Genomic DNA, 21,298 nt, shown 5'->3' on the forward strand with positions numbered 1-21,298 from the left:
AAAAATAGAGGTTCCATTTGACCCAGCTTCCAGGTAGTTAAAGATGTGATACTACAGTGATCCATGCATACCCACATTTATAGAAGCACAACTCATATTAGTTATCTTGGAAGTGGCCTATCCAACAGATGAATGGATAAAGAAAATGTGGTATTTACACACAATGGAATACTACTTTGCCATAAAGATGGATAAACTTGAGTCATTTGAAGGAAAATGGATGCACCTTGGAACCATAATGTTAAGTGAAATAAATCAGACCCACAAGTTTAAGTATCACATGGTTTCTCTTATAAGAGAAACCCAAATTATAAATAAAGAACAAAATAAAAGATAGATAATAGGAAGTAGAGAGAGGTTTCTCAGAGGGGAAGTAGATCAAGAGATGGAGAAAGGGGGAGAAAGAAGAGGGAAGAGTCATGATAAAAAGGAATCAGAGTATGTTATGTACGTGCACCGGCCTCACATGAGGATGTAAACATATGTACTGCAAACATGTGCTAATAAAAAAGAAAACATAAAACGTTGTGGGGTTCAGGTTGTGGCAGCAATGGAAACTCTAATACAAATACCAAGTGCTGCGGTAGTGCAGGGGACATGAGTACTCTGATTCACTGCATGGGGAATGTGTACTGAGACTCGGTAGCTGCGGGTAACAGGATCCCAATTCAGAAATGGTTTAATGAGGGGGGAAAGAAGGGAGCTGACCAGCTGATAACTCTGGGAGGCCCAGGGATAAGCAGGGCTCAGAACACAGCTGGATTCCGGACTGCCACAGATGTTATCCCACCCACCTGCCCCCAGTGGGCTAGCCTCAGCTTGGGAGTAAGGCGGATGGGATCACATTTCTAGAACTGTAGACCTCCAGCTGCAGGTGAAATATATCTTCCCACCACATTGATTAGGGTTGCCCAACCCTAATCCAAAACCCAAAATGCTGCAAAATCCAAAAGTTTTCTCATGTCAATAGGATGTCACATGTGGAAAATTCCACACTATGAGCCTTTATTTCAGGCATGAAATTAATGAAAATATTAAATTAAAAATAACTTCAGGCTATGTGTATGGGGTATATATGAAACATAAATGAATTTTATGTCTAGACTTGGGCCCCATTCCCAAGATATCTCATTAGGTACACACAAACATTCTAAAATCCTAAACAATCCAAAAGACTTCTGACCCCAAGCAGCTTGGATAAAGGATTCTCAACCTGTATGCTTGGTACTATGACTTGCTTTGGCTAGTGGGATATTGGCTTATATGAATAACAGACATACATGTCACCATACAATTTAGCATTGTGCCCGACAAGAGCATGCCTGGGAAGTTGCTTTCTCTTTATCCAGGGCCACAGGATGAGTGAATATGGAGCAGAATAAGCCCAACTCTCAATTTAGCACTAGTTAAGCTCAGCCAATCCACAGCCTGAGCAAAGTCACTTATCCATGTCCTGAACAGATCCGCTGAGCCTGCAGACCGTGAGCACAGAATAAAGGCTTATTATTGGCACAGTAGAATACTACCCAACCATTAAAAGGAATGGAATCTTGGCACGGGGGATTTAGCTCAGTGGTTTCGCTGCCTGCTGCACAAATGCAAGGACCCGAGTTCAATCCCCGGTACCAAAAAAAAGAATGGAATCTTATCATTTGTGACAACATAGTTGGAACGAGGGGTCTTGATGTTGAGTGAAATGATCCAAAAAAAGAAATGCAAGAACCACATGATCTCATGTGTGGGATCTAAAAGTGTTGCTATCACAGAAGGGTAGAGTGGAGGTTTTTAGAGACAAGGGAGAGTAAGGGAGTGGATGGGATGGGAGAGCCTGAGCAATGGTCATTAAGTTATACTTAGGACCAGGAAGTTCTGACATGCAGGTTGGGTGTGGCTCAGTGGTCAGTGCTTGCCTAACATGCACAGGACTCTGGGTTCTAGCCCCAGCACTAAGATAAGAAGGTTCTGATGGCTATTGCACCATATGGTGACCACCGATAATGATACTGTAGTGTATGTTTCAACACAGAGAAATAAATCCCAGCACTTGGGAGGCTGAGGCAGGAGGATAGCTGTGATTTCGAGACCAGCCTGAACTACATGGTGAGACTCTGAATCAAAAAAATTGAAAGAAGAGCTGAGGCATAGCTCACCAGATGAGCATTTGATGCACAAGACTCCAGCCAACAGGTTGAATTTTTTTTTTTTTTTTGGTACCAGGGATCAAACTCAGGTCCTTGCGCTTGCAAGGCAGGCGACGGAACCACTGGGCTAAATCCCCGGCCCCAGGTTGAATTTTTAATGCTTTCACCCTAAAGAAGTGGCAACTGGAGAGACAGACTTCTTTGTGTAGAGCTCCACCCCCTATCCCTTTTTTATTTTTTATTTTGAGACAGGGTCATGCTAAGTTGCTAAATTGACCAGGCTGAGCTTAAGCTTGTGATCCTCCTGCCTTAGCCTCCCAGAGTGCTGGGATGACAGGCATGACCACTGCGACCACCTGGAGATAGATATGTTCAATCTGATTTAAACATTAAACACTTATACATGTATCAAACTACAACATGGTACCCTGTAAGTATGTCATACTTTTATGTTTGCAAGTGTCCATTTAAATTTTGTTTGTTTGTTTTTTGGTACCAGGGATCAAACTCGGGTCATTGCGCTTGCGAGGCAGGTGGCGGAACCACTGAGCTAAATCCCTGGCCCTAAATTTTCTAATTTTTAAAAGAATAAGTCTCTTGTTGTGAGTAAATCAGTGCATTTGGGGTGATTGATACACAGCATTATTATAGCAATCACTGACTGATACAAGAAGCATTGCTTTAGCATCCAGAAGCCATATGGCTACTGAGTTGTCATTCACACGGTATCCGATATCCACTTGCAAGAGAATCAAGCATCACTTGCATCCAGAACCAACACCAGCAAAAGAAATAAAATCCCACATGAAAATCCACCAAAGAGAAATTAAAATATACACGGCTTCACTCATCAACAGCAGCCCTAAGTTCCCTTTGCAAATGTACTCAGGTGGTAGCTTCATGGGAACGTGTTTCCTATAATTCAGTGGTTCATAACATTTTAGAGTCATGAGCCCTTTGAAAACTCAAGAGCTATGACTCCTCTTCTGAAAGGCACGGCTCTTCCATACTCATTATTTAGTGCATTGGGAATTGTTTTAAGAGATAGGCTCTTGCTATGTTGTCCAAGCTGGCCTCAAACTCCTGGGCTCAAGTGATCTCCTGACTCAGCCTCCTGGGTAGCTGGGACTACAGACACACACCACTGCCCCCAGTTACTGTTGTCCCTTCTTATAAGAATATAATCCTATCTCATGCAGGCCCTACCCTACTAAAGTTCATTTAATTTTACCCCCTAAAGGTCCTGTCTCCAAATACAGTCACATTAGAGGGCCAGGGCTTTACAGTAAATGGGGGATACACAAACATTGTCCATAACCAATCCCTAAATGCATAGGCAATTGTCCCCCGCACCCAGAAAGGAAGAGCAAATTCTTCTGGCCCTCTAGATGGCCAAGGAGCTCCAGGGCTCAGGAGCCACCCTTTGAAAGTGACATGTATGAGCAGATATGCTAGCTTTCCATCTCTATGACAAAATACCTGAGAAAAACAACCTAAAAGGAGGAAAGGTTTCCTTGGCTCACAGTTCCAGAGGTTTCTGTCCCTGATTGCTTGGCCCCATCACTTTGGACCATGGTGAAGTAGAACATCATGACAGGAATGTTTTATGGAGCAAAGCTCCTCACATTATGGTGGCCAGGAAGCAGAGAGAGGGCGGGGGCAGGATCCTAATATCCCTTCTGAGGTCATACCCCCAGTGACCTCACTTCCTTCACTAGGCCATGGCCCAGAGACCTCACTTCCTTCCACTAGGCCCCACATCTTAAAGGTTCCACCACCTCCTAATACACCACAGGCTGGTGACCAAACTCAAAACATGAGCGTTTGGGGGTACATTTACCATAACAGCAGGTGGCAGACAAATGTGAAGAAGCTAGGGCATGGGGACATGGAGGTGGAGTCAAGGCCTGTGTGAGTTCCTACTATGTAGTACTGCAATGGAGAAACCAATTTTTTTTTTTTGTAGACAGGGACTCACTATATAGTCCACGCTGGCCTTGAATTCATGGCAGTCTTCCCGTCTCAGCCTCCTGAATGCTGGGATTACAGGTGCACACCACCATGCCGAGCCAGAGGAACCAATTTTTAATCATAGCTCTCCAGATTTCTATCACCACACACCATTCTGAAGAAATCTGCTCAAGTTAAAATGTTCCACAGAGCAGGTCTCTCATCTCCTCCAGCTGGCAATCTGACCTAAAGAATCCCATTTTTTCCTCATATCCATAATGGTGACTGCAGAACCTTGATGTCCCTCCTTCAGATGAGCACCAAGCACTGCCAACCCCTCCCTCTTGGTGTCCCTGTCCAAGTGATCTGAAAGCCAGAGTAAAACAGCAAAAACTTCTGCCCAAAGTCCCATCAAGCATGTGTCTCAAAAGCCTTTGCTTTGAAAGCTAGCCAACTTCTGTGCAACAGAAAAGAATGCATGTTCTGCTTCCATTTCTTGACCAAGCCCCTGGAACAAGCAGGTACTGCTCTGAGGTACCCAGCACTGGGCACAGCTGCAAGCAGCTGCCAGCAGGGGCTAGCAGTCTCTGGTGACAGCCTGGGGCGGGGGCGGTGCTCAGGAGGGCAGGCGGCCCTACACTAGCCCCAGAGCAGCTGAGCCAGCTGGGATGCCCAACAACACAGGTGCATGCCCCTGAGCTGGAAAACACAGTTTCTTCCCACTGGAGTGGTGTTGGGGGCTGGGGTGTAGCTCAGTGATAGGCTTGCCAGCTGCATAAGGCCCTGGGTTACATCCTAGCAATGCAAAAAGAAAAGAAAAAAAAGGAAAAAGTGGTGTTTGGCCAAGAAACTGTTCAGCCTTTTACAGATATTAACAGCTCTGGAGTTTTGAAAATAGGGTCAGAAAACAGAAAATTTCCTTTGATGTTGTCAGTGGGCACATGATGGGTAAGCAGATGCTCTTAGTGCTTAGAAATATCTGAGGCTCCATCCAGTTGCGTGCTGAAGGGAGACCCTCCAACATGCTAAAAGAAGCCAGGTGTGGTGGATCCACACCTGTAATCCCAGCACTCCAAGAGGCTGAGGCAGGAGGATCTCAAGTTTGGGTCCAGTCTGGACAACTTAGTGATTTAGTGACACCCTGTTTCAAAATGAAAAGGGCTGGAGATGTAGCTCAGTGTGAAGGCCCCTGAGTTCAATCCCTAATACTTAAAAAAAAGATACTTTTACCAATTCTGAGTTGATAGTAGAGATGGGATTTTTTTCTTCCATAATTCAAATCATAGATCAATTCAGCCATTTCTAGGGCACACAGCTCTACCAGGGTCTTAACTCCATGAGCGATAAGAAATTTCACAACTAAGCCTTGTGCAAGAACCATCCCAACTCCTTACAAGTTTCCCACCTTCCTAAACTATGCATTCCAAATATATGCAAGTATGGAAATACTCCAGTGAATCCCATTAATCTGTAGAATTAATATGTATTAATAATTATGTTTTTAAATTAGCAGAGAATTTTCTTTAGTTATATCTTTGTATATAATTCTGATGATTTCCACCAAATAAATTTCTACAAGGTCAAAAAGTAAAAAAAAATTGTTTCATGGCCCGGAAGGCAGTTTGGACCAATTTATTTGCCTGCTAGTTGGTTTTGTTGTTTGTTGTTGTTGTTGTTTTTTGGTGCCAGGGATCGAACTCGGGTCCTTGCACTTGCGCAGCAGGCAGTGAAACCCCTGAGCTAAATCCCCACCCAAGCTAGCTGTTTTTAAGAGTGTATTTCAAAAAACAATTTTTAAGTGTATTTTATTTATATATGTACACACACACAAATAATCGTGTTCAAGTTGGGTAGATGTAAGTTTCTCAGTCTATACTGCAAGCATCTTAATTTGAATTCCCTCAGAAGCCAAACCTGAGACAAGGATTTGAGGATAAGTAGATTACTGTATTTAGGAAGAAGTCACAGGAACATCAAAGAATAGAGAATTAAAAGCTAGGTGTAGTGGCTCACACACACCTGTAACCCCAGCACTCTTGAAGGCTGAAACAGGAGGATCAAGAGTTCAAGCCCAGCCTGAGTGATTTAGTGAGACCCCCATCTCTCAAAATTTTAAAAATTAAGAAAGAGGCTGCGGATGTAGCTCCGTCCAGAGGCCCTGGGTTCAGTCTCCAGAACCAGGGGAGAAGGAGGAGCAGGAGGAGAAAGGGGGCGGGCATTAAGAAAGGGCTATCAAGGCAGCCAGTAAAGGGTGCATTAGCAAAGGAATTACCCCTGTGAACACAGAAGCTGATCCTCCAGGGAGGTTTGGGAGCCAGAGGACAGCATGCAACTGACAATTATCTCAGCTGAGGGGGAGGAAGCTGGAGTGATCCACCCCTTCTCACAATCACTAGTAGAAGAATGCTCTCAAGAAACTTTAATTCCCCAGCAATTCTAGCTATCACAGAGAAGATAAAACAGACTCTGGCTGCAAGAGAAAAACTGGATGAGGAAAGGCAGGTCCTGGAAGCTAGATACAAGGTAAAGTTTGCTAAAGTGTAAGGGACTATGTGTAACTTCTAGAAGGAGATAAGAGCTTGTTGCATAGGCAATATAGCAGCAAGCTTTTGTGGTACAGCAACGCATGATCAATATAAACTAAGTCTCCACAGACCAGGCAAGGTTAGTGTTTTAGTTAGCTATCCCATTGCTGAGACACAATACCTGACACTAACAACTTAAAGGAGGAAAGGTTTATCTGGCTCATGGCTTTAATGGATTCGGTCCATGGTCAGCCGGTTCCAAGGCAGAACCATCACGGTGGAAGGGAGTAGAGGAGCACAGCTGCTTAGTTCATGGTGCACAGGAAGCAGAGCAGAGAAGCAGTGCCAGAGAGGAAGGAGGCAGGGACCAGCTAGAGACCCCAAGGTCACCCCTCTGTGATCTACCCAGACACACCCAGAAGTATCCTTTACCCTGAGTGACTCCCAAAGCCAATCAAGCTGACCCTCCACCTTCCCCACCACAGTTAACTCACATGAAAAAAAGATCTCTTTTTTAAAATCTCAAAGAATTTTAATTGTAGTAAAAAAGAAAACTATCATCATAACCAAATTTATCTGTATATTCAGTAGTGTTATACACATCCACTGTTGTGTAACCAATCTCTAGAACTTTTTCATCTTCCTCAACTGATCTGATGTAAACTCTACCTCCTTGTTGAGGTTTGGGTCTGGAATTGTCCCACATGAGCCTCATGTTTTGGAGACAGGGCTTTCAGAAGGTGGTTGGATTGTAGGAGCACTGTACCCAGCTGCTGAGTGTGCTGCGGGGAGGCATAGCCTGGGCAGGTATATCTCCTTCCCTAGTCCTCCTCACTCCTTCCACTTCCTGTCCACCATGAAGTGAGCAGCTCTCCTCCACCCAGCCCCTTCTGCCATGTCCTTAGTGTGTTTGAGCCTGCTGATTGGAGCTTCTGAAAATGAGCAAAAGCAAAACCTCTCCTCCTTTAAGTTGTGGGTGTTGGATAGTGTGTCTCAGCAACAAGAAAGTGGCTAAGACACTCTCCATTCCCCTCCACAGCCCCTAGCACCCGCCATCCCACTTTCTATCTCTATAAACTTACTGTTTGTTGGGCATGGCAGCACATTCCTGTAATCCCAACTACTTGGGAGGCTGAGGCAAGAGGATTGCAAGTTCAATGCCAGCCTGGGGAACATGGTAAGACCTTGTCTCAAAATAAAACAAAAAGGGTAGGGGGGACCAGGGATTTAGCTCAGTGGTTTCGTCGCCTGCTGCGCAAGCACCAGAACCTGAGTTCGATCCCCAGTACAAAAAAAAAAGGGGGTAGGGGATGCAGCTCAGTGGTAGAGCACCCCTGGGCTTGATCCACAGTACTGAAAAGAAGTTATTCCAGGGACCTCATATACGTGGAATCATACACATTAGTATTTGTCTTTTTGTGACTGATTTATTTCACTTAGCAAAATGTCCTCAAAGTTCATCCGTTTCCTGCTGCTGGGCTCCGAGATCAATCTGATGCATGGTAAGGGGGCCCGGTGTCACGGCCACCTCACATCCTGTGTGCCAGGCACTTATCGTGGACTCCTCAGTGCCCTGGATATGCAGACCTTGTGGGTGGCACATCCTGGATGTGCTCTGACCCCAGGGCAAATGAGTGGTCAGAAATCAGGCAACTGGGCCAGGGATTTAGCTCAGTGGTTCCGCCACCTGCCTCGTAAGTGCAAGGTCCCTAGTTTGATCCCCGGTACCAAAATTAATTAATTAATTAAAAATGGCAGAGGATATAGCTCAGTGCAAAAGCCTTAAGTTCAATGCTCTGCACCCCAAAACAAACAAAAGATAAATTAATTAAATTTTAAAAGGCTGAAGATCCAGTTCAATGTGAGTCTCTGGGTCTGATGCCCAATACCACAAAAGAAAGAAAGAATGAAGTCCTAACAGGCACAGTGGTGCACGCCTGTAATCCCAGCACTTGGGAGGCTGAGGCAGGAGGATCACTGCAAGTTCAAGGCCAGCCTGGGCTACATAGTGAGACCCTGTCTCAAAAAAAGCAAAACAAGGGCCAGGGATTTAGTTCAGTGGTTCCGGCGCCTGCCTCTCAAGCGCAAGGTCCCGAGTTTGATCCCCGGTACCAAAAACAAAAAAAGCAAAACAAAACAATACAAGACAGAATGTGAATATCCAAATAACTACAAGAGAGAAGTTTGAATGTTCCCACCATAAAGAAATGATAAATGAAAAAAAAAGAAATGATAAATGGTTGAACTGGAGGATATGCCAATTACTAAGTTTTGTCATGATACTTGTAGGGACAGAAAGGACCCTTAGGTAGGGTTAAAATAAAGCCCTCAGCCCTTTTGCTTTTTTGGTACCCGGGATGGAACTCCGGGCTTTGCGCTTGCAAGGCAGGCGGGGGAACCACTGAGCTAAATCCCCAGCCCCTCCTGGGCCTTTTTTGAGGGTAAGGAAAAAGCAGCCTCTGTGTGGCTATGAGCAGAAAGCAGTTTTCCAGCAGCATTGTGGTTTTCTTTTGAAGCTGACAGGTTATGGCTTAGCATCCTCCTCTGTGCAGGCAGCACTGTACCTCCCAGTGCAGGTTGCCATGCCTACCCTAATTCCCCTATTAGCCCATAAGACTAAATCCCTAGCAATAAGCCCAATATCCAGTCAACCAAGTGTCGACCCTCAGAGGGGAGGAGACAGGGCCCCTACCCCATAAAACAGGACTGAAGCCCCAGATTCCTCAGTGTCTGAGCTCTGGCCCCCTACTCCTCTGGAATGGCCTTGTACCACTTCCTCTTGCAATACCTATAATAAAGTAACTTTTGCTTTGCACTGGTCTTCTGATTCCTCTTCTTTCTATGCCAGAGAGAGAGAGAGAGAGAAGCCCAACGAGGGTGAGGCTAGGGACCCCTAGACCCCAGACCCACTGATGCAACATAATTGGTGCCTATCTATTGACACAATTATGTGCACAATTAGTCTTAACAATCAGTGCTGGGCTGGGGATTTAACTCAGTGGTTTCGATGCCTGCCTCGCAAGTGCAAGGACCCAAGTTCAATCCCCAGTACCAAAAAAACAAAACAAAACCAGAACAATCAGTGTTGAAGCACTTGCCAGCATGCATGAACCCCTGGGTTCCATCCTCAGCACCATAAAATAAAATATAAGTTTTTAAAGCAACACATGGTTAATACAACCACCCACTCTGGCCCTGCACTTCTCCTTTAACTGATTGTGTGTTATGTTTGTGTGTGTGTGTGTGCGTGTATGTGCGGTGTGTGTGTGTGTGTGTGTGTGTGTAGTACTGGGGATGGAACCCAGGGATGCTCAACTACTGAACTACACCCCAGCCCTTTTTATTTTTTATTAGAGACAGGATCTTGCTAAGTTGCCTACGCCGGGCTGGAACTTGTGATCCTCCTGCCTCAGCCTCCTGAGTAGCCAAGATTACTCACAAGCCACTGCATTCAGCCTAATTTATTGTTCTTCATATTAACTACCAATATCTGGCATGGTGTATACTTTCCCTCTTTATTTTGTTTCTTGTCTGACTCCCCAACTAAGTTGCCAGCCCTGTGAAGGCAGGAATTGTTTATTTCAGTCCCTGATGTTTGCCAATGCCTGAAATCACACCTGCTGCAATTAATTAACTGACTGAGCTGATCCCTACATTCCTTGAGTATCCAAAACAACTCTTCGGCAGCTGGTGCCACACATCTAGAGTCTTTCTAGGGCCTTCTGTGGCTTTTCTGACGTGATCTCGAAGCATTCATATCAGCACAGCAGGCGATCTGCCCGACATTCAAAACCCCATATCAGAGTGGGTGTGGTGGCACACACCTGTAATTCCAGCACTATAGGAGGCTGAGGCAGGAGGACCAAAAGTTCAAGCCCACCCTGGGCAACTTAAGGAGACTCTGTCTCAGAATAAAAAATAAAAAGAGGGCTGGGGATGTAATTGAGTACAAAGGCCCTGGGTTCAACCCCCAGTACAGGAGGGGATGGGGTGGAGTGGCCCACAGCAGGAGAAAACATGTTGGGTGACCATCTGCTTCTTAGACCTGAGTCTTTCCCAGGAGTGGGCTTCTCTGAGCCAGCGGGAAGGGATGCTTCTCCCTGAAGGTGACTCTTAGTCACACCCCTCCTCTGTCCTAAAAAGAGCCAGGATGCTGGGAGCTATAGAGGCTGCATGGAGCTGTCTGTAGCCTTAAGATTAGGAGCTGAGGTCTGGCTGAGTTAACCTGCAGTCAAGGGTTGCCAATGGAAAGGTCTAAAGCCAAGAGCCTCTCTGGTGACCCTATAATGTCCAAGCTCCAATTTCTGGGTCAATAGATAGAGAAAATTTGAGTTATTGAGAAGAGGAATTAGTGAAATGTAAGAATTAATTGGTCCATCTATCTGTCCATTCATCCATTCCTTGCCAAGTTCTGTTCTCAGCCCTAAGAATATAGGCAAGTGGTGAGAAGGAGGGGCATGTCTGTAATTCCAGCACTCTGGGAGGCTGAGGCAGGAGGCTTGCAAATTAGAGCCCAGCCTGGGCAACTTAGCAACTTAGCGAGACATTGTCTCAAAATAAAAAATAAAAAAGGGCAGAGGATGGAGCTCAGTGCTAAGGCCCGGGGTTCAATTTGCAGTACTCATGCACACACACACGTGCATACACAGACAAAAATCTGTACCCTGCAGATGAACAGGGAGATCCTCGAATACTGAATTGCATCCAAGATCAAAGAAGAAGCTTTAACCCTAAAGGCTTTTGTCCAAAGCACATCAGAACTTGCCAGCAGGGGCTCTCCTCCTGTCAGGATGGGGTAATCATGACCTACAGATCTCGTCTAAAGCCCGTATCATAAAAACCTTGCTCACAGATGTTACATGCAATTTCTTCCAGCTCCAATCAGGGCAATTAAATCAACAGACCATCTAGGGGTTTCACATACAAAGAAATAGCCAAATGCTGGGGATTTTTGAAAAGCATTTCAGTACATTATTTCCCCTGGGACGGTGAATGCCAAGCCACGAATTCATCAGCACACGGCACACAGGCACTGAAAGGTTCCCGTTAGAGGAAGAGGGATTTCTGCTTTGTTCTGGGTGAGAACAGGAAAAGCTGCTGCCATCTAGGCCCTTGCTCAGTGCCAGGCACTGCTCTGTGTGCTATGGGTGTGTTGTCTCATTTGACCCAAGTCACAACCTAGTAAGAAAGAGTTAGGTACCAGTGTTTCACAGAGATCATCGAACACCCAGACCCTTTAAAGCACATTTTAGCAAAGAGAAGGAAGTGGGGGTGCAAAAGAAAAAAAAGGAAGAGGAGGGGGAAAAGGACAGGAGAAAATAGTAATGTTAGTTCCCTTTTCAGTATATGAATACAGTTAGAATTCAATTCTGCATAGAACAAAAAACCCAAATAACAGTAACTTAAACAAGAAAAAGGTATATTTTTCTGCCATGTAGCTGCACAGTAGTGGGCAGTTCTTTGATACTGGGCAACTCAGTTATCAGGGCCTTTCAATTCTCCACTGCTCTGTCATCTTGGCTTCCATCTTCAAGGTTGCCTCATGACCACAGAATGGCTGCTGTAGCTCCAGTCATATCCATGTTCCAGGCAATGTTAAGAAAAAAGGAACTAGGACAAATGCAAAAAAATAAAAAGGGCTCAACAGGTGTAGTGGCACATGCCTGTAATCCCAGCACTCAGGAGGCTGAGGCAGGAGGATTGTTGAGAGTTTAAAGCCAGCCTGGGCTGCATAGTGAGTTCAGTGCCTGCCTGAACTACAAAGTGAGACCCTGTCTCAAAAGAAAATTAAATTAAATTAAAAATAAAAATAAAAAGGGCTTGGGGATGTAGCTCAGTGTGAAGGCCCTGGGTTCAATCCCCATTACTGGAAAAAAAAAAAAAAAGAAAAAAAGAAAAGGAAACGTAGATTTTCAGCTAAATATACTTTCATTGCCAAGAGATATGAAGACTGGATTCTGTTAGAATTAGATAGAATGGGTACTCAGGGTCCAGTAGGCATCCATGCCACACATGTCCATTTCCCTCCAGTTTGTTGATTGCACAGGTAATCTAGATGTGCCCCCTTGCCCTTACTGGTAAGTTCACCCAGACTGTCTTCCAGTTGCCAGAACTGGGGCTTTGTGTATGTGTAGGTACTGGGTACTGAACCCAGGGCCTTCACACTGAACTACCTTTTGAGACAAGTTCTTGCTGATTTTCCCAGGCTGAGTTTAAGCTTTCAATCCTCCTGCCTCAGCTTCCCTGGATGCTGAGATGACAGGGGTGACCACAACACCTAGCTTCAGTCCTGGGGGCTTTTGTTTACCGCTGTGCTTTGCTCCGCCACATTCAGTTCAAGGAATTAATGCCCCTGGGAGGAGCTCTCAACTAATAACTGACAAAGGCTGATGAATAAACACTCCAGCACTCTCTCCTTTTCTTGGCGCCCACTCTGAAGCATGAGCCTTGCGCTGTCTCCCAGAGACCTGGGCAAAATGAAACTTCAGCTGCCATAGCATGCATTGGCTTGGAATATCCCTCCCCTGCCTCTATCGGTGTTTCCCGTGTAGTCCCTGCTCCTGTCTACCAAGTAATGGATAGACAGTACTTCCAGCCCCTTGGGAGGGTCACATGACCTGTTCTGACCAATGAGGTTCAAGAAAAAACATCTTCTATCCCTCCCGGGTGCAAGCATTTAATTACCAATCAGATTCATCTTCCTGTTAATTTTGACTTCCAACGGAACTAAATCATTGCAACAGAGTCATATGGCTCATAATGCCAATAATATCGACCATCTGGCCCTGACAGAAAAGGTATACCAGTCCCTATTTAAACCACCAGGAAACTGGTGTAGTGGTGCACACCTGTAATCCCCGGACTTTGGGAAGCTGAAGCAGAAGGAGCCCAAATTTAACCCACCCTAGGCAAGTTAGTGACTTAGCAAGACCCTGTCTCAAAATTTAAAAATAAATAAATAGGACTGGAGATGATGGCCCTGGATTCATTCAATCCCTAGTACTTTTAAAAAATAAAATTAAGATAAAACAATTTTTAAAAATAAATAAACCACAAGGACTAGGTAGGTGTTTCCTCAGCACAGTCTAGACATCCTGTTTGTTGGTTCTCTCCTTAGAGAGTTTAAAATCTGGTTCTCATCTTGGAAAGTTCAAAGCACCTAAAATTGTAGTGTGGTGCTTTACAGAGGCCATTTTTAACATTCTTCCCATCAAGAAATAACCAGTACGGCTGGCAGTGCTGCTCAGTGGTAGAGCTCTTTCCTTTCATGCTGGAGGCCCTGGGTTAGATCCTCAGCCCCACAGAAAAACCTGATCAACAGAATGCAGCAGACATGAGGTTCTGGAAGATCAAGCCAGGGGTTTCACAGGACTGGCAGCTTTGTCTTCTCTTCCATGCCCTCCCAGCATGCCAGGCAGATTCCCCATGAGGACCACAACTGTCGAGTGCCTCCTGAGAGTGCCCAGAGGAGATAAGATGCCAAGAGCCAGTGGAAGCCATTGCGCAAAACACATTCTTTTCCTTGTGCTCCATATCTGTGTCAAAATGCCCAGCTGTGGAATCAGGGCACCATCTCAGCTATAGGTCCAAGAAGCAGCACCACACTGTCCAAGCCATCCCAGCTTCCACTGCCGAGGGCACAGAGCTTGTTGGTGGTGCATACCTGTGATCCTAGCACAAAGGAGCCTGAGGCAGGAAGATAGCAAGTTACAGGCCATCCTGGGCAATGTAAGGCGATCCTGTCACCAAGAAGAAAGCAATGTCATGCACACTCTTGTGAAACCTGCAGGACACACCCTCTGTCATTGGCTGAAATGTCACTGCCCTGTGTGGCTGCAGTTGACCAGGCTCAGGCATTCACAGAATGCTTATGTTCAAAGCTTTGGAAAATAGTGGATTCTCCCAGCATCTGCCCTTGGGGCTTTGAGACCAGTGAGAGAAACAGAAATAGTGGTGACATGGCAGATTGAATTCTCCGTCTCACTTCTTCAATCCCTCATCCAACCCAGTGTCGTGGAAATTTGATCTTTTTCTTTCTTTCTTTCCTGTTTTTGTTTTTTTTTTATTTTTGAGACAAGGTCTCACTAAGTAGTTCAGGCTGGTATTGAATTCACTATGTAGCCCAGGCTGTCCTCAGACTCGGAGCAATTCTCCTGCCTCAGCCTCCTGAGTGCTGTGATTAGAGGCGCTCACCACCGCTCCTGGCTGGAGATTTGCTCTTATTCTCACCAAATTCAAAGTCCTCATGCCCCGAAATTAGGCCATGTGATCTGCTTTGGTCATCGATAATAGAAACCTTCTCAAGAGAGCTCACAAGTAGCCAGGTGTGGTGGTGCAAGCCTGTCATCGTGTTGCAGAGTCTGAGAGACAAGAGAGCCTAATGGGAAACAGGAGGACTTTATTTTAGTTGAACACTGGCTCGACAGACTCATGTCCAAAGGAAGAGCAAAGAACAAAGTAGAAGCTCCGGTTTTCATACATTTGGTCAAAGGGGTTGATCTTTCTAGTGATGTCAAGCAAGTTTATAGAATCAGGACAAGGGCAGGCAGTTTTGTGATTTAGCCCTGAAAGAATACAGAGACTTATGAATCATATGAGAACACAGTGTCATAAACTTTGTTTGTAGAACATAGTTGTCAATTTTATCTGTACCAGCACAAAGAGTTATGGCTTCAGGGGAGAGGGGGTGATGGGGTGGGTGGGCTTGTATGCCCAAGGTTGGGAAGAACTTGTTTTTCTTTAAGTCCTGCTTCAATCCCAGTGCTCTGGGAGGCTAAAGCAAGAGGATCACAAGTTCCAACCCAATCTGAGCAATTTAAGTGACTTGATGAGACCCTGCCTCAAAATAAAAAATATATATATTAAAAAGGACTGAGAATGTAGCTCAATGGGAGTGCCCTGGGTTAAATCCCAGTACCACAAAAACAAAATTAAAATTAAAAACTGAAAAAGACTCTTGATGTAGCCCGGTTCCAAGGGCCTGGGTTCAATCCCTGATACCTCAGGAAAGAAAAAAGAAAACAAAACCTTATGAATTTAGCTTGGGGTGCTGCCCTGTGCTACAGCACTCACTTAGCATATACCAGACCCTACATTTAACTTGAAAAACAAGTTCTTTCCAGCCTTGGGCAGTTCCCCCCTCATCACCCCCTCTTCTCCCCTGTAGCTGTAACTCCTTGTTCTGGTAGGATAGAATTGACAACTATATCCTATAAAACAACCACCACTTATAAATTGTTCCTGGAATTTTCCATTTCATATTACAGACCAGTGGACCATGGGTAATTGAAACTATGGGAAATAAAACCACAAATGGGGCAGGGGAGTGCTGTATGCAGAACTGAGTTCCTGTCTATATTGAATGCTTCCCTATTGTCACAGCTGTGTTTATTCATTTTAGCAGCACCCCTGAGTCACCAAGACCTGAAATGCATTTGCAGTTGGGTCCCTTCATGCATCAGGAATGTGTTTAGGGGCTGAGGACATCACTCAGTGGTGAGCCAGCTATGCACAAGCAAGGCCCTGGGTTCCATCCCCAGCACTGCAAAATACTAACAGTGGTTTGCTTCATAGCTCTTATGTGCCCGATTTTGCCTGCCGCATCAAGATCACAGCAGTGAGTGCACTGGGAACCATGCCTGTACTGGCCAAGTGACACCCAGATGAACCCAATGTGCCAGTCAGAGAAGACACAGGAGCCACGGTGCCAGGTGACTACTGGTGAGGGAGAGAGACGTCCAGGAGCCAGGCTGAGGGACACTCAGTCTCTGGCTAGGGAAGCTGTGGAGAAGCCAGGGTCAGATTGAGCGATTGGGTGAGATAAAGCGAAGTCAACCTTGGGCACAGTCAAGGTCAAAGCTTCTGGGGTGTCCACTGTGGCCTGGAGTTACCCATAGGGGTCACACATTAACAACCCAGTCCTCCAAGCCATGTGTGAATGGGGTTGGGAGGAAGGACCTTCTGAAGTTACTGGAGTATGAGGACTCCTCCCTCAGGAATGGGTGAATCTACTTCATTCACAGATTCACTGGCTCCAACTGTTATAACAGCTGCCCTCAGCTGGATTTGGTGGCACACGCCTGTCATCCCAGCACGGAGGCAGGAAGATAAAAAGTGTAAGCCCAAGTGACTCAGCAAGACTGCCTCAAATGCAGCTCAGTGTGAAGTCCCTGAGTTCAATGCCCAAAAACAAAACAAAAAGGGAGATTGCCCTCTGCCGAGCCATGACCCAGCTAGAAGTTCCTCGCTGAGTCCCCACAGAGGCTGCTCTAGGCCCCAGCATCACATGTAACAGAAGCGCCTTTCTTTTTTTTTTTTTTTTTTTTTTTTTGTGGTACCGGGGATCAAACTCAGGATCTTGCACTTGCAAGCCAGGTACGGTGCCACTGAGCTAAATCCCCAGCCCCTAAAGCTCTGTTCTTTAGAAATCGCCCAGCAGAGGGGTCTCTGCAACAGCAGGGTGAGGGAACTTGGAAGCCATTCCTATGACAGAGGAGAGAGCATCCTATTTTTAGCCAAAACATTGTGTGGGCAAGAAGACTAGGAGCAGAGGAAAAAGGAATAAGGACGGAGACCCAGAGGACCCAAGAGTCTAATGACTGTGAAGGGGATTGAAAAGGACCAGCTGGAGAGGAAAGAAGAGAGGAGGGAGGAGAGGGAAGTAAGGCAAGGGAGAGGGAAAAAAGAGGGTCAGGGAAGGGAAAGGAGAGGAGGGAAGCAGAGGGGAGGGGAAGGGGGGGCGGATGTCGGTGTAAGCCCCAGCTTCCAGACACAAAGGGACAAATGTGGCCTGAGTCCCTAGAACGGTCTGATTCATAGAGACAGAAAGGACAGTGGCAGCTGCCACATTCTTATGGTTTACCACAATAAAAAAAATGCCAAGCAGACAGTAATAATTTTTTGTTTCTTTGTTTGTTTGGGGGTTTTTCGGTACTGGAGATCGAACTCAGGACCTTGCGCTTGCGAGGCAGGCGGCAGAACCACTGAGCTAAATCCTCGGCCCAGTAATAATTTTTTTGAAGAAGAACATCAGTAGATGCTAAAATGAGTGGTCAAGGTAATCGCAACTACTCAGGAGGCTGAGGCAGGGGGGATGCAAGTTCAAGACCAACGTGGGCAACACAACCAGAGACTGTCCCAAAGTAAAATAAAAAGGGCTGGGGATGTAGCTCAGTGGCAGAGCCCTGGGTTCCATCCTAGCACCACCATAAATAAATAAACCATCAAAGGTTTGATGAAAAGTGAGGTGTCAGCATAGTTCAAGTCACCCCTGCCCAGGATACTTAGTGTGTTACAGACTGTACCCTGGAGAAACGGCAGAGCACTTGCACCAAGATGCTGTAGCCGACACTGGGCATCTTCCTGCATCTCCTGTGGCCACCTCTGAGCGCTGCAGACCGGGTCCTTCATGAAGAACAGAGGTCTGTGTTGCTGAGGCTTCCAGCGGCTGAAAATCCAAGAAGGCTGGTGAGAGCACCGCTGCCTTCTAGCAGGGTGGGCCCCCCCCCCCCGCCCGAGTGTGGCTAGAGCAGTGCCTTCTTTCTTTCCTTTCATTCTTGTGTGTCTTTGTGTCTGTGCGTGTCTGTGTGTGGCACTGGAGATTGAATCCAGGGTCTTCCCACTGAGCTGCATCCCCGGCCCTTTTTATTTATTATTTTAAGACAGTACACTAAGTGGTCCGGGCTGGGATCAGACTTTCAATCCTCCTGCCTCATTCTTATAGCAAAGCCACTCCATCGACAACCTGTAGATGGATAAAAGTGGCTTAACCAAAGGGGAAGGAAGAGCTCTCGTGACCAATTTCCCTTCAAAGATCCCACCACTCCACACAGCTGCATGGGGACCAAGTTTCCAACACGTGTTCAAAGCATAGCGTGGGTAAACAGGCACCCTGCACCCCGGTGCTGTTCCTCAGAAGGGCACTGCATCATGACTGAAGGGTTCTTCCAAACAGTGCATAACAGCTGGGCACAGTGCACACACCTGTCATCCCAGCACCAGGGAGGCTGAGGAAAGAGGATCGCCAGGAGTTGGAGGCCACCCTGGACTGCATAGCGACACCTTGTCTCAGAAAAAACAAAAACAAGGGCAGGGGATTTAGCTCAGTGGTTCTGCCACCTGTCTCACAAGCACAAGGACCCAAGTTTGATCCCTGGTACCAAAAAAGAAAAAAATGCGTAACATGAATCAAATCCTCAGAATACACTAGGCAACCCCAAACTGAAGCATGTGCTACAAAAAACTGTCTGGGCCAGTTCAGCTGAGTGGTGGGCGGCTGCCCAGCTAGCAAAGCCCAGGCTTCACCCGCAGCTCCGGGGAGGGGGAGGCTCCTCCTGGGGCAGCTGCCAAGATCCATGTCGTGGTGGAGCTCTTGTACCCTCCTGTGGGCACAAATCAGTTCCAAGTGCAGTGGATGAGGACCAGACACAGGGCCACGCATCTGCCCGTGCAGTCCCAGGCAGCCTCGAGGCCAGTGAGTGAAAGAAATCAGCAGCACCTGTCATCCCAGAACTCATGGGGGCTGAGGCAGGAGAATCACAAGTTCCAGCCTACCCTGGGCAAGTTTGCAACTTAGTGAAATCCTGTCTCAAAATTTAAAAATTAAAAAAAAAAAAAAGGCTGAGGATGTATCTCAGTATGAAGGCCCTGGGTTCAATCCCCAGTACAACAAAAAGAAAGAAAGGAAGGGAAGGGAAGGGAAGGGAAGGGAAAGGAAATAAGAAAAGGAAATAGGGAACAGCCTAGCATGCCATTGAGATGCTAGATGATGTCATGGCAAGTGACACAATCCAGGCACCGAAAGACAAACACTGTGTGACCTCACGTATGCTTGCGCGGAATCTAAAATTGCAGGCTCAGAGAAGCAGAGAGTAGACAAGATATCAGGGGCTGGAGGTGGGAGTTGCGAGAGGTGTTTGCAAAAGGGCCCAAGCCTTGGTTAGACAGGAGGAATGTGTTTCTGGGGACCCATTCACAGCACGATGACTGCAGTTAATAATCACGTATTGTGCCAGGCATGGTGGTCCATGCCTGTAATCCCAGCACTTGGGAGGCTGAGGCAGGAGGATTGCCATGAGTTCAAGGTCAGCCTGGACTACATAGTAAGTTCAAGGCCAGGCTGAGCTACATAGTGAGACTCTGTCTCAAAAAAACAACAATAACAGGGCTGGGGATTTAGCTCAGTGGTGCCATCACCTGCCTTGCAAGCACAGGATCCTGAATTCGATCCCTGGTACCAAAAAAAAAAAAAAAACAATAACAAAATCATCATCATCATCATCATCATCATGTATACTTTGAGATCACTAGCAGAAAAAACTGCAAAGGTTCTCAACCACAAACTCATAAGTAAAGCCGGCCCCTGTTTCTGTGGTATCTGTGTCCACAACTGTGGGTCAGAAATATGCAGGAGAGCTGGGTATGGTGGCACATGCCTGTTATCCCAGTACTTGGTAGGCTGAGGCAGGAGGGTCACTTCGAGTTCAAGGCCAGCCTAAACAACATAGCAAGACCTTCTCTCAAAAAACAAAGTGTATATATTCAGAGAAAAACTTGCACCTATACTGAACATACACAGATTTTTTGTTTCTTCTGTTTTTATTTTTGTTTTTGTTTTGAGACAGGATCTTGCTATGTAGCCCAGGCTGGCCTCCAACTCTTGATCTTCCTGCTTCAGCCTCCCAAGTGCTGGGATTACAGGCTATGCTACCAGGCCCCCTGCACAGACTATCTTTTCCTGTCATTGTACCGCAAACAACACGAGATGACAGTCATTTTCATATCGTTGACATTTTAGATATTGTACAGAATTTAGAGACGGCTGAAGGGTGATAGGAAGCTGGACCTGCAATACTGTGCTCCGCACAGCTAGGCATCTGTGGGGGTCCTGGGCCAAACCCCACTGATATCAGAGGACAAGTGTGCACGATGACAGACAAGTTAATTAGCTCAGTTCAACAGTTCCATGATGGATGTATATGCCAGAACCTTTCACTTTACCATAGAAATATATGCACTAAATTTTGGTTGATTAAAAACAAAAGGAAAAAATTGGATGCACTACTCAATTTACACAGAATGCTGTTTACACAAGTGTTCTTGAGAGCAGAAGGTGCTTTTTTTTTCAGCACTGGGATGGAACCCAGATGCTCGTGTGTGCTAGGCAAGTACTCACCACTGAGTTACATCTCCAACCATTTTTTGTTTTCTATTTTGAAACAGAGTCTCACTAAATTGCCCAGGCAGGCTTTGAACTTGTGACCCTCCTGCCTCCGCTTCCCAAGGAGCTGGGATTACAGGCATGCACCACCTTGCTTGGCTGGTAGGTACATGGTATCATAGAGAGACCCTGTCTCAAAAAACAACAAAAAAAGAAAACACATACACAAGGGCCCAATTTGGCCCTCTGCTGATAGTTTGTGGGCCTCTGATATATACAGACTGTGCATCCCTAATCCAAAAATATGGAATCCAAAATGCTGCAAAATCTGAAACTTTTTGAGCATCGATGTGATGCCAACATGGAAAATTCCACAGCTTACCTCCTGCCTCAAACAACAGGGCAAAAGCCCTGCACGTGGACTTCTCCAGAGAACTCAAGCAAGTTTTCAACAGGAGGCCCAGCCCTGAGGCGTGAGCTCCCAGCACTGCCTCTCAGAACCCATCTGTAGAAGTTCTCGTGGG

This window comes from Heterocephalus glaber, unplaced genomic scaffold, assembly GCF_053883595.1.
Source record: "Heterocephalus glaber isolate CG9 unplaced genomic scaffold, H.glaber_assembly_v1.0 deba00001760, whole genome shotgun sequence".
NCBI lineage: Eukaryota > Metazoa > Chordata > Mammalia > Rodentia > Bathyergidae > Heterocephalus > Heterocephalus glaber.